The 11,354-nt window shown below is 50.9% G+C and overlaps 1 long non-coding RNA gene across 1 annotated transcript; it reads right to left on the bottom strand.

Annotated features, from left to right (window-relative positions):
* Positions 1–6,936: 6,936 nt before the first annotated feature.
* LOC123587866 lies at positions 6,937–9,757 on the bottom strand. The gene is made up of 3 exons (XR_006707571.1): positions 9,578–9,757; positions 7,959–8,102; positions 6,937–7,742 (listed from the first exon to the last, which is right to left on the bottom strand). It is a non-coding gene; the product is annotated as an uncharacterized LOC123587866 (long non-coding RNA).
* Between the last annotated feature and the right edge of the window lie 1,597 nt (positions 9,758–11,354).

Raw genomic sequence — 11,354 nt, 5'->3', positions numbered from 1 at the left:
CTAAGAATACGACTGTACGTAAACCTAGTGCATATAACTGATGGTAATTCTACACTCAAATTCTGAGTTAGGGTGATTTTGAATTCTTAACTCCCAGATTTGGACAGCTGAGCTACATCTCCTTCCCTCTTATGTTTCCAGACCGGTCCATCAGTGCAGAAGTTTTGCAATTAACTGGAACTCTGAGGCCAGAGCAACAAATGACCAGCAGAATTGGGTGTCTAACAAGAATGCTGTATTGGATGACCTGGTATCCTTCACAGCCTAAGCACGTCACCTTTTGTACGTTGAGAATAAAGGAGGGAAAAGCTGTAAACTCTTGGCATATTCGTGGTAGTAAGAGCATGAGAAAAGAAGTGAAAATTCCTTGTTCATAACACTTCAACGAGAATGCAAAGGAACAGCAAACATTAGTAAACAAGGACGTGCGTGTTTTCACATAAGGAAGAAGCTCAGACGTTGTTATAGTTGTAGAACCCAATGCTTGTCAAGGATGGAGATGGAGAGAGCATCTGAGGGAATATGGGGACATGTGCTTACCGCTCAAAAAAAAAAAAAAAAAAAGGTAGCAAATCTCCCTGCATATAGGAAATGGACGCTGACATCTGCACTTCTGTGCACACTTACCTAAACTCCTGTGGTCAGATACCCCTTCTATGCTGGAAGCCCCCAAGACCACACCCAGTTTCAAGGATGCACCAGGATACTCACAGGACTCTACGTATAATGGTATCCATGGATGTTTATGCTTTGCAGCCTTTCACGGTGATAATCCGTAAAGAGCAAGGGCACATGGGGCAAAGTCTGGAGGAAACTAGGTGCAAGCCTCCAAAAGTCCCCTTCCAGTGGAGTCCCACAGGAAGTGCTTCATCCTCTCCGATGAGTTGACACATGAAGTGACCTCTACCGAGAAAGTTCATTACTCAGGGTCCGGGGTTTTCACTGGGGGCTGGTCACATAGCCACCCTCTGCTTAGCATATACCTAAATCCCAGACTCCCAGAGAAAAGCCTACGTTCAATGTATACCACACTCTTTGCACAGTTAAGAATGGCTCGCTGTGCCTAATGATAGAATGGTAGGCCCTCCCAAAATTCGTGCTCCCAGGTGGCAGCCAATGGTCAGCTTTGCAAGCCAGCCTTTCTCAGGAGAGCTCTTATCTCTCTTCTGTACACCTCCTTTGCTGTATTGGCCACTTCCCTTTCTCTGTCTTTAGAGTCCTGCTGGTGCTGAGAAAACCCATCCACTGAGAAACTTCTGGGGATAATGGCGTTACTGCATTGAGATTCTAGATTTTACAAATGGTAGGAATCCCACAGGACCCCATAGTCCATCTCCAGAGTCAGAATTCTGGTTGGCATTTAAAGTAGACTACAGAGTTGTCAAGGAGGTACATCACAGATCCCTTTTCTATATCACGGTCGACCTAGCCATGAGGTCTTGCCAGGGTGGGGGGATAGGTGAAATGGCTCTGCCGTGCAACTTGAAGTGGCGTAAGATATCTCGGGCAGTCTTCTCTAGTTCTAGAAAAGTGTTATGTGGGTAGTAGACCTGCATGGATCAAGTGAGGGTGGTGGAGCCTCAGTCAATGAGCATGAGGCTAGACTGGAATCGTGTCACTTGGTAATTCAAGTAGACTCCATGGTATGATAGTTGGTCAAGGAGCATTTTGCTCCTCTTGTTGGAAGGTGAAACAAGATGTGCCATCGCAAGTGAGGGAGAAGGCCAGCAGAAACGTTGCACTCACCCTGCAATCACTTGGTTAAGTATCTTTTGAGGATTTGGTGTTGAGAATCTGGCTTCTGAGTCCAGTTGAATGTGTTTCTCCTTTGAAATTTCTTGGATGTCTGAGGAGATAGGATTTAGTTGACAATGGAAACATTGAATGGTCAGCACCATCTGGAATTCCAGTCTCAGGAATTCTTAGATGATAGAATTTTCCAGAAGTGGGGAGGTAGACCTCTCGATAGGCTTTGTGCTTTAATGAGACAGAAGGAACAGAAGCAAGATCATCTCAAACGAGGTATGAGGACATCAGATTCTGGCCAGCCCTGCATAAATGCAGTGGAGCAAGCTCTCCTGCATATCCTTGAGATCACAGAACTAAGTTCCTAGTAGTGGAGCCTTGCTCGGGATATCCTTGACTTCAGAAGTGAGGTCAGGCTCTTCTGTAGAATCTCAGGAGGGACTCTCCTGTTATTTGAAGTCCAAAAGTGGTCTTAAGTGCATCCAGGAGTTGACTCAGCTATGAGTAAAGTGCTACTCTGGCCCTCTGCCCAGAGACTGGATCACTGCGAGGGCAAATTGATCCTAATGATCCCAAAGAGGCATGGACAGGAACTTCTCTTGAGGAGGTCGTATCACGGAAGAGTTGACTCTCTGTACTCCTTTAATGGATGGAATGATCTTTCTGTGCTTGGGGATCTCCGATTTCTGAACCATGTTCCTATGTACCAAAGCTTTCATCCTGGTTCATCTGGAAGAACAACCTTTTGAGTCCTAGTTTCTTCATGTGGTGATGTTCCCTCCTCGGTCAGGAAGGTTGACCTAGTTGTCGTAGGAGACTGTTTATGCTGTACCCTTCTTACCAGCCTGCATGCTATAGGCATTGAATCCTGACAACCAAATAGCCTTTATCTCTCTTGGGGCCCTGACTGGAGATCCAATCCACATTAGATGACTACTTCTTTGACATGGGCAGAGTTGAGGGAACCAAAGGCAGATGGTCTTCCCTCTGTTACAGCCACGGACTTCATTCTTCTCCTTCCTTCCTCTCCGAATCCAGAGGGAAGGGGAAATAATCAATGACCCTGTGGCCTGATAGTGAGCTGAAGTCCTAAAAGACTGGCCTAGAGGAAAGGGACTAAATACCCCAACCTCTCTCCTCTTACAACCAATGAGCAGTGCCTGCGGGTGTTGGCAAGAGAAGCAGCGGATGTCTTTCCCTCTATCCTCCAGGCAAATACAAATGGGTGATCCTGTCAGAGCACAGAACAGGGTGAAGAATGGTAGAATGAGTGGATCTTTGGAGGCAAGCCGCATAATCACACCCAGTCCTATCCTGCCGCCAGCCTAGTTCTTGGCCTTTGTTCAAGTATAACGAGGATTGACAGCATTCTGTATCTAGAATGCTGTAGGATCCTCCCTACCATTGGGGCTCTCTGCTCTAGGGTGGCCACGGCCTCTTTGGAGCCTTTTTCAACTCTTATTGTGGTTCTTCTGCCTGACTTGGTCATAAGGAGATGGTCTCCATGCAGGTGTCCTTTCTGGTCTTACCACCACACCTACTGTGGCTGCTACTGCTCTATGCTTCTCGGGTTCTCAGAGCAGCAAGAGAAGTGACCATCGCCATCAATTCCACATCTGTTGTCCCTGCCAACAATGCTGATTTAAAAAATGTAAGTGTCTAGTAAGTTTGGTCCTTAATTTTCATCGGAACGTCGTTCTCTGGCTGTGGCTCTGTCTACAACGAAAGCCACAGGTAAGGTGGTGCAAGTAATCTGTGGCTCAAAAGGCTGGTGAGGGGACAGGGATCTGGACTCTCAACCCCACAGTGGCCTCTTAATGAGCTATATAGCAGGAATTATCTAGCATCTTGGCAATCTCTTCAGTCCTTGTAGCATGCCCTAGTGGGTGTGAGGCAGGTGTTCAGTGCTGTCTATGTCCCCTTGTGTCTCTCTGCCATGTTCAAACCCATTGGCTCCTGGAGCAGCTCCACTTGTAACAGCCAGCACCTACCTGCATCTTCTCGGAGGATGGACCTCGGGTGGCTCAGGGTGCACACAGTGGGGGATGGGGGGTGCCAGAAGTGCCTTGACAGATGACTGATGGCTGCAGGTGTATAAATGGTCCAGCTCCTCACCACCATGAGGCCAACCTGAGATGATTTACCCAGTTTCTGGAGCTGGCCTGTAGAACCAAGTCAGTTGTACCCTGTGGGCTTAGCTTGATACGAAGACCTTGTGTGCTTCCTTGCCTATTTGGCCCCACTTCCTTGCTGCCCAACTAGTGGATTCTGAGACTGCTTCCTACAAGCTTTCACCCAAACTTCAGAAGGGACCTTATGATGGGCGACCCACATTGCTCATGTGGTCGTCTTGCTTGGTGTCCAGCCCTGTGGAAATTAAGTTGCCTAGATATAACCGCTAGACTCCACTTCCTGAGTTTTGAAACGGGCAGAGCACTTTTAAGACTGTGGCAGAGAAGGGATTCAAACCTGGGTTGATCTAGATCCACAGTTAAGAGCAAACGTTGGCATGAAGCAGCCCATGTGATGGGGCTGGAAGTGAGGACAGCGAGAAGGGGCAGAATTGCTCCCTAGGATGCCAGAGAGTCCGGACTGCAAATGGCCCCAGGCTACAACCAGCTCTGGCTCCTTATGCTGAAAACCTCCTCTACCAGGTAGTTAAAAAACCTGCAAAGTAACACCTTAAGTGAACCAGGAGAGAGTTTTCTGCCTATAGGAAAGAAAGCCTGGGGCCAACTCTTAAACACATCCTTAAAAAGAATGTTAATCTTAACCTAATGGTGACTTGTGTGTAATTATGGCTGCACACAAGTACACTCACGCTATGAAAACTCCTCGAGCTCTATACTTACGTGTGCACTTTTCTATGTGTACGTGGAAAAAAATCTGACTGTAAAGAGAAATACATGGCTCTGCACATCCTGACTTGGTGGGAGTGCTGCCACAATCCTATCATGAAATTTTTGCTAAAAACGATCCAGGACTCCTCATAATCAGGGAGAAGGGAGTAAGACCTCGCCTACGTCCTCCTTATGCCCCTGACCCATGCTTTGCAACTGCTTTTTCTTTCCCAGATCAGCAGACTTAGGCGAGAAAAGAGGAGATCCATAAATATTTGTCTGCCCTAAATAGATAGCCTCTGTTATTCAGCGAAGAGATTAAGAAGTTGGGGACCCTGCCGGGTAGACAGGAAAGAAGATTATGCACCGCCCCCAAGGTGAGGAGGGGATGCTGCCATTTCTCTTGAACCATCTTCCCCCTCAGTCAGACGCCTGGCTCAGTTCTCAGCCATAGCATCTGTTAGTAAGGCCATAAATCAGGCTCAGATGGGGTCAGGCCCCATCAGATTGCGGATGGCATTAGGCTAACAAATGGGGAGTGGGGTGTTTATATTAGTTTTGGCTCTTGAGTTGAAGGAAGAATGCTGGCATTTAGCGTCATGATAAACTCAGCACCAGCACATCCTGGGTCAGCAATTATGCTTCCAAGATTCCTTGGGAGGAGCTGGGGCAGAATCTCCCTGGGCCAACATGGCCACCGGAAGAGGCATGCCCCTGATAGAGGGGGGCTGGGCTAAACAGGGACTGGCGTGACAACTGGGCATAATGTTATTGCTGGTGTTTGTCTGGAAATAGACACACGACAATCACTTCTGTACTCCACGCCGGCTGCCCTACTGACCCCCTTGGAGTGGATCCGTTTGTTAGCAGCTACCTACTGGAAGACCCAGAAGTTAGGTGTGAAAGCAGGTTATAGCAAGGGTGGGTGATGCCAGTGTGGGGTGGAGAGCCCGCCATCATGATGCGGATCCAGTAAGGTCTCAGCAAACCCAACGGGAGCTCCAGAGCAAAGACTGCCCATTAGAGATGTGCCACGCTGGGCGGAAACAGCTGGGCCCTAGGACACCTGCTCCTCTGGAGAGGCCATGGGCAACAGCATGCATTCTATGAAGCCTCCCAAAGGTGCTGCAGCTTTGTGCTCTCCTACAACTGAACAGCTTCTCTCTTGCAGGGTATCCAAGCAGCTTCCTCCAGGGCTGCCACATGGGGATTCTTCTACCCACACCTCCCTTCCGAGAACTCGAGTCCTTCGGAGAATCTGTCTGATGAATCCAGATGGGGCCCCCATTTTAACCCAACCCTTGAAGAACATGTGTAGCTCTTCTAGAACTCGATCTGCACTCCTATGGCAGGAAATAACTTGAGAGGTAGCTTAATCACCTACTCCTACAGCTACGTCCCCCTTTGTAGCTCTTCTAAAAAGCCCAGAGTCCTAAAGGGTCTGAAGCTATGTATTTAGTAAAGTCTTAATATCTCCAAGAGTCTTTGTTGAAGACCCGCAAAGCAGAAGAAGGGGGATGGGAAGGAGCCACTAAGGGCACCTGATGGTTCACTGTCATGTCCCTAGTGCTTCCAGGCTGGTGCTCAGCCTAAAGCCAAGCAAGGCAGGGGACATGCCAAGCTCAGAGGCAGGCACTCAAATGCTTGATGTGGGCAATTGAACTTGGGATGGCAGCAGAATGGCAGACTGCATTTTCTAAAAATGATCACACCAATGTTTGTCCATTTTGCCAAACCCAATCAAGAGGGTGGGGGTCTACATCCTCACCCCTGGAACTCAGACCGGGCTTTGTATCTGCTTTGACGGACAAAATCTGGCAGAAAGGATACTCCGTCATCCAAGGCAAGATCGTAAGGGGCAATATCGCTTCCAGCCAGCATTCTCTCTTTTTGGGACACTTGTTCTTGGAAACCACGCCATGTTGTGAAGGAAGCCCAAGCATTCCTGAGAAGCCCAACTAGATATAACCCGCGCTGACTTGCCAGCCATGGGACCAGGGAGAAAGAATCTACGTCCAAGGGTGTGAACACCAACTAACACCATGTGGAGGTGTCTGCCTCCCACCCCATGGGGAAAAAAATGACTATTGAACGTGCTCAATCTGGGCAGAAGACACAGGTTACAAAGTGCACCCCAACTCCAGTGACAACTATGAGGTCTGGGAAAAGGCCTCCTTTTACGGTGGCATAAAGGTTCAGGGAGGTGAAGTCCCACCCCTACAGTCACCAGGCTCCTAAGGGAAAGAATATTCAAGCCTGCACCTGCCTGGCCCTCAGCCCTGTATCTTTCCTTGCTAATAATGATCATGGGTGGTCTTTGTGAGCATCCCCAAAACAGAGGCCAGGCAACTGGATGTTCACACAGAAAGCGCTTGTTAGATGTCTGGAGCAAGGACTCCTTAGGACATAGAGATAAAAGACCTCCCTGCTCGGGGAAGGAGGCACCGCCTTCTGTAGTTGGTCCACCTCAGAGTTCCAGATGGATACCATGTTGCTGAGAAAACCCGTCCTTCATAAAAGCTGTAATTCAGAGCCCCTTCCTCAGTATGATGCTAGAAAATGGGCAGGAGTGGCTTAGCTTCTAAGCCTTTTTCTCAGCTGTAAAATGGGGATAAGGAGTTTGCCCAAGCCCGCATGTCCTGGAAGGGACTGGTGATGCACATCGTGGCCCCTAAACGGTGGCTTTCTTCCTTCACCTACTAGAGCCGCCCCCAGTGCAAGTGGTAGGGATGTGCTGATAGGTTTCTTTACACCCTGGGCCTCCGGTGTTCTCAGTTCCTGGTTCTTGCTGGCAAAGCCCGGGGACCCTTGGGCTGGCTCAGACCCTAAAAGCAGGCCTCTCTTCTCCTAGATCTCAAAGTTCCTGCCAGCAGAGGCAACTTCCTGTCTTTGAGGTGCAGCTAGCCCATCCAATGCTTTGAGACTGTGAACAATACCCCTCTCTGGGGTTTTGTGGTCCCCTCTGTAAAGGGTAGGTGCTGGTTCACGGGGCCAGGTTCTTTGACATCTGTAGATGGTGGTGAGGGGGCTCTGCACAGAGGAGCTCAGGAGCTCTACCCACGGTCCAGGAAACTTTAGAAGAATGGCCGAGGAGCTGGCACAGAACTGGGTAATAGCTGATGAGGGGCTGGTGATGTCCATTCTGGGCTCAGTCACCTATGAGACGCAGAGGCCATAGAAGCGGGAAGCCAGGTCAAGGACCCCTCGGAGGAGGAGGCAGGAGGTGGGCAATAATCATAGCTCCCGATTTCCCAGCTTGCCCGAGGTGCCAGACGCTGGCTGTGCCTCTTAGCTGCTGGGAGACCTTAGGTGAGCCCCTTCTCCCTGCTTCATGGAGCAAGGAAAAGTGTGATTGAGATGAGGTCACTCAACTCTGCACATGTGGTTTCCCACGAAAATGCTCATCTGTGTCCACGCTGGGCATGGAGAAAACGGTCTTGTTGAGGCTGCAACCGTCTCCATGGCTGCGGCTGCAGACTGAGATAGTCCCACTGGGAGATGTCACAGGTTGGATTTCTGGGAAAAAGACTAAGATGTTCACTAAAAGGGATCCACCCTTAGGGAAGAGGGGGAAAAGTTGAACTGCAGCGTGAACCCAGTGCAACAGCCTTGGCTGACCCCGTGGCAAGCCCTGGAGCTAGGGTGACCCTTCAGAGGTGTGCCGGGGGTGGCCTGGCCAGGCCTTTATACCCCCCTTCATGGGCATATCCCCAGCTGTGGGCTACGGCAGAGCAGGGCATGACCTTTGGGTAGGTGGCTTTCTACAGCTGGGGGATCGGATAGGAGCAGTGAGCCCCAAGGAAATACATGGAGTGGGGGTGGGGCAGGGAGGCCTTCCTGAAGGAGGCGGCCTCTGGCTTGAGTGCTAAAGGTCACGGGAGAAGGACTTGGCTACGTGAAAGACAACGGGGGTGGGGGTGCAGGGGGAGGAATGTGTAGACCAAGGAAACCTGGGTGAAGGATGGGGAAGGTGGAGGAAGGAAAGGGCAGCGGCCGGGCCCATTGCTGTCCTTGGACAAAGCGTGTGCCTGTTTGAAGTCTCTGGGAACACACTTCCCCTAGACAGCCACATGGCTCACTTCTCTCTATATTCAGGTCCTGGGGAGCCTTCCTGAGGAGGGGACGTTTGAGCCAATGACTCTCTCCCAAATGGCACCCCTTGCTGCACTCCATCCCGTACCCTGCTTTGCTCCCCAGCTGTCCTTGCCCCGAGAATGGAAATCTTCCTGAGGGAAGACCTATTCTCTATCCTCTGAAGCCCCAGCACTCGGAGCAACAGTCACTCACTTGGCTGCACTTCAGGGCTCTGCCCGAGTGAGCGAAGAGATGGGAGAGGAGCCAGGGCCGGGTGGCAAAATGTACAGTGACCTCCTGTGCAAGGGTCCTGGGGCAGAGGAGCTGGTTTAGAAAACACGGTGCATCCTGATAGCTTGCCCGGTGCCTTGGTCACTGGAGCAGATGTCCTGGAGAGGACAGAGTGACCTTCCTCCCGGAGACCTGGAGAGAGAGGGGCCCTCACTGCGGCAGATACGACCCATCCGCCTGTCTCCAGGCCAGATGGCACCTTAAGCCAGCCCAGGTGTGGATGGGGCCAGACTCCCCAGAGACCTCTTTCAGAAGTCTCTCACTGCAGCTTGCCTTCAAGTCTCACACCTTCCTGGGCAGGATGTTCCTTTATTGCAAATCCCCCCCCCCCCCACCCCAGCTGATTGTTCTCAGGACCCAGCCCTTTGATGGTTTTATTGTCCCTAAATTCACACCAGGCCCCAATAACTTCAGAGCAGGTAGGGAACGCAGAGCAGGGAGGGTGCTGTGAGCGAATGGCCCAGGATCAAGGCCGGAGATTACAATCTATAAATCTGCAGGGACCAGGCTTGCCTCTGAAGGTTTCCGCGTGTGGGGCAGGGGTGGGCCCTGCAATCTCCGGCCCAGAATGCCAGGGCTAAGTGAAGCAAGGTGCCCCCCCCACCTCCCGGGGCTCCCACGTGCACCTGCTTTTGCTGCACGTGAGATGGTTGGTCCATGCATCTGACTGCTGCACTGCCCGGCAGGGACCAATGCTAGGACCGAGTGTCATCGGAAACTGAACCTATGAGGCTTCATAGTCGTCTCCACACGTACCAGCTCCTGCTAGAATCGGCTTGGCTGACTTGTGGGTCCAGGGACCCCAAATTAAGATGATTTGGCTACAAGTTTGTTAGTATTGTCGTCTCCCTCCCGCCCCCTCCCCATCCTTTCTGGGATGACCTCCAAATTAAGAGGGCTGTAAATGAGATGACCATCCTGAGCAACTAAGACTTATCCTCCTGGGAACCTCGTGAGATACCGCCTGGAATAAACCTCAGAATTGTTCTCCCAGGAAGGAGGAAGCTGGGGGCCTTTAACCACCAAGCCCTGCCTCTCGTCGACGGGGCGGGGTCGCTCCGGGTGTTAACTTCTCAGCACTTCTGAATTGTGTGTGATTACAGCTGCTCTCGTGGCTGGAGAAAGCCCTTCAGAGATGAAGGGGCTTTTGAGGTGGGGGGTGGGGGCGGGTATCAGCATAAAGATCATGTGACGGGAGCTGTCCACTGAACTTGTAGGTGAACTTCAGGGTGGTCTGCAAGGCAACGTGCAGGCCACATGTGCTGCCTTTGGGAACTCATAGAGCTGGAACCCTACACAAGCCCCCGATAACACAGCCAGCTTGTGCTTGGACCAGCATCGCAGCCTTGGTTAACCCAGCCAGTAAATGTCGAAGCCATGGCTGGGTCCCACCCACGGTCTTATGTACTGAGCACGTTGATCTAAAGAATCTAGATCTAAAGAATCTAGATCTCCTGACTTCGAGAAGTAGCCACCGTTTTCCTAACCCACTAGGGTGCAGTCATTCTTCATCACTTTGTCCTACTTGGCATCTGTAGATCCTCAAATAAGGAAACAGCCAAGATGGCAGCCGGCAGCTGATCTGAATGGAGACCAAGAAGGCGGCTAAGCCAGCAGCTGGAGTGAAGCATCATCCCAAGTCAGGGGAACGGAGAAGGAGGTGGGGCGATAAGATGCAACCGACTTTGGCATCAAGAAACTGCAGGAAGGCCAAATATGGCTGGGGGAGAGCGGTGGTAGATGCCCTGGGAAGAGACCGGTGGGGCTGGACTACGACGGACTTTATAGGTCGGAGAAGGGACGTTGGCTTTTATTCTCAGGCCAGTAGAAAAGCAGAAGCATTAAAATAAGATCTTGAAATACTACTCTATCACCATGGGTGGAGCCAACTGGTCTCCTTTCTCCCATTCTCTCTAGAACAATCAGTAGAAAGGATGTAGGGAGATTCAGGACAGAGTTGGTGAGTTGACGTCACATGCTGATGGAGGGGATCTAGGAAGAGAAATTTTAAGGTAGAATTCTGAAAGTCCACCCCCCCCCCGTGTTCCTTTGGTTTTTCAAAAAAGGAGATGCAGATAAAAGGACAAGTCGTTGGAGCACCTGGGTGGCTCAGTGGGTTGAGCATCCGAGCTCGGCTCAAGTCATGATCTCATGGTTTGTGAGTTCGAGCCCCGCGTCGGGCTCTGGGCTGATGGCTCAGAGCCTGGAGCCTGCTTCGGATTCTGTGTCTCCCTCTCTCTCTGCCCCTCTCCTGCTCATGCTGTCTCTCCATAATGTTAAAAGACTCCCACCCACCCCCCCCTTTTTTTTTTTTTAATTTAGGACAATTCCTAGGGTCAGGCTAGAGCTGGTATCCTTTCCCCACTGTGTTCAGGGGCAGGTTAACCATTTACCAGCCCACCG

The sequence above is a fragment of the Leopardus geoffroyi genome, chromosome D3 (assembly GCF_018350155.1).
Source record: "Leopardus geoffroyi isolate Oge1 chromosome D3, O.geoffroyi_Oge1_pat1.0, whole genome shotgun sequence".
In the NCBI taxonomy this organism is placed as follows: Eukaryota; Metazoa; Chordata; class Mammalia; order Carnivora; family Felidae; genus Leopardus; species Leopardus geoffroyi.
This window is presented reverse-complemented; position numbering and strand designations above follow the sequence as displayed.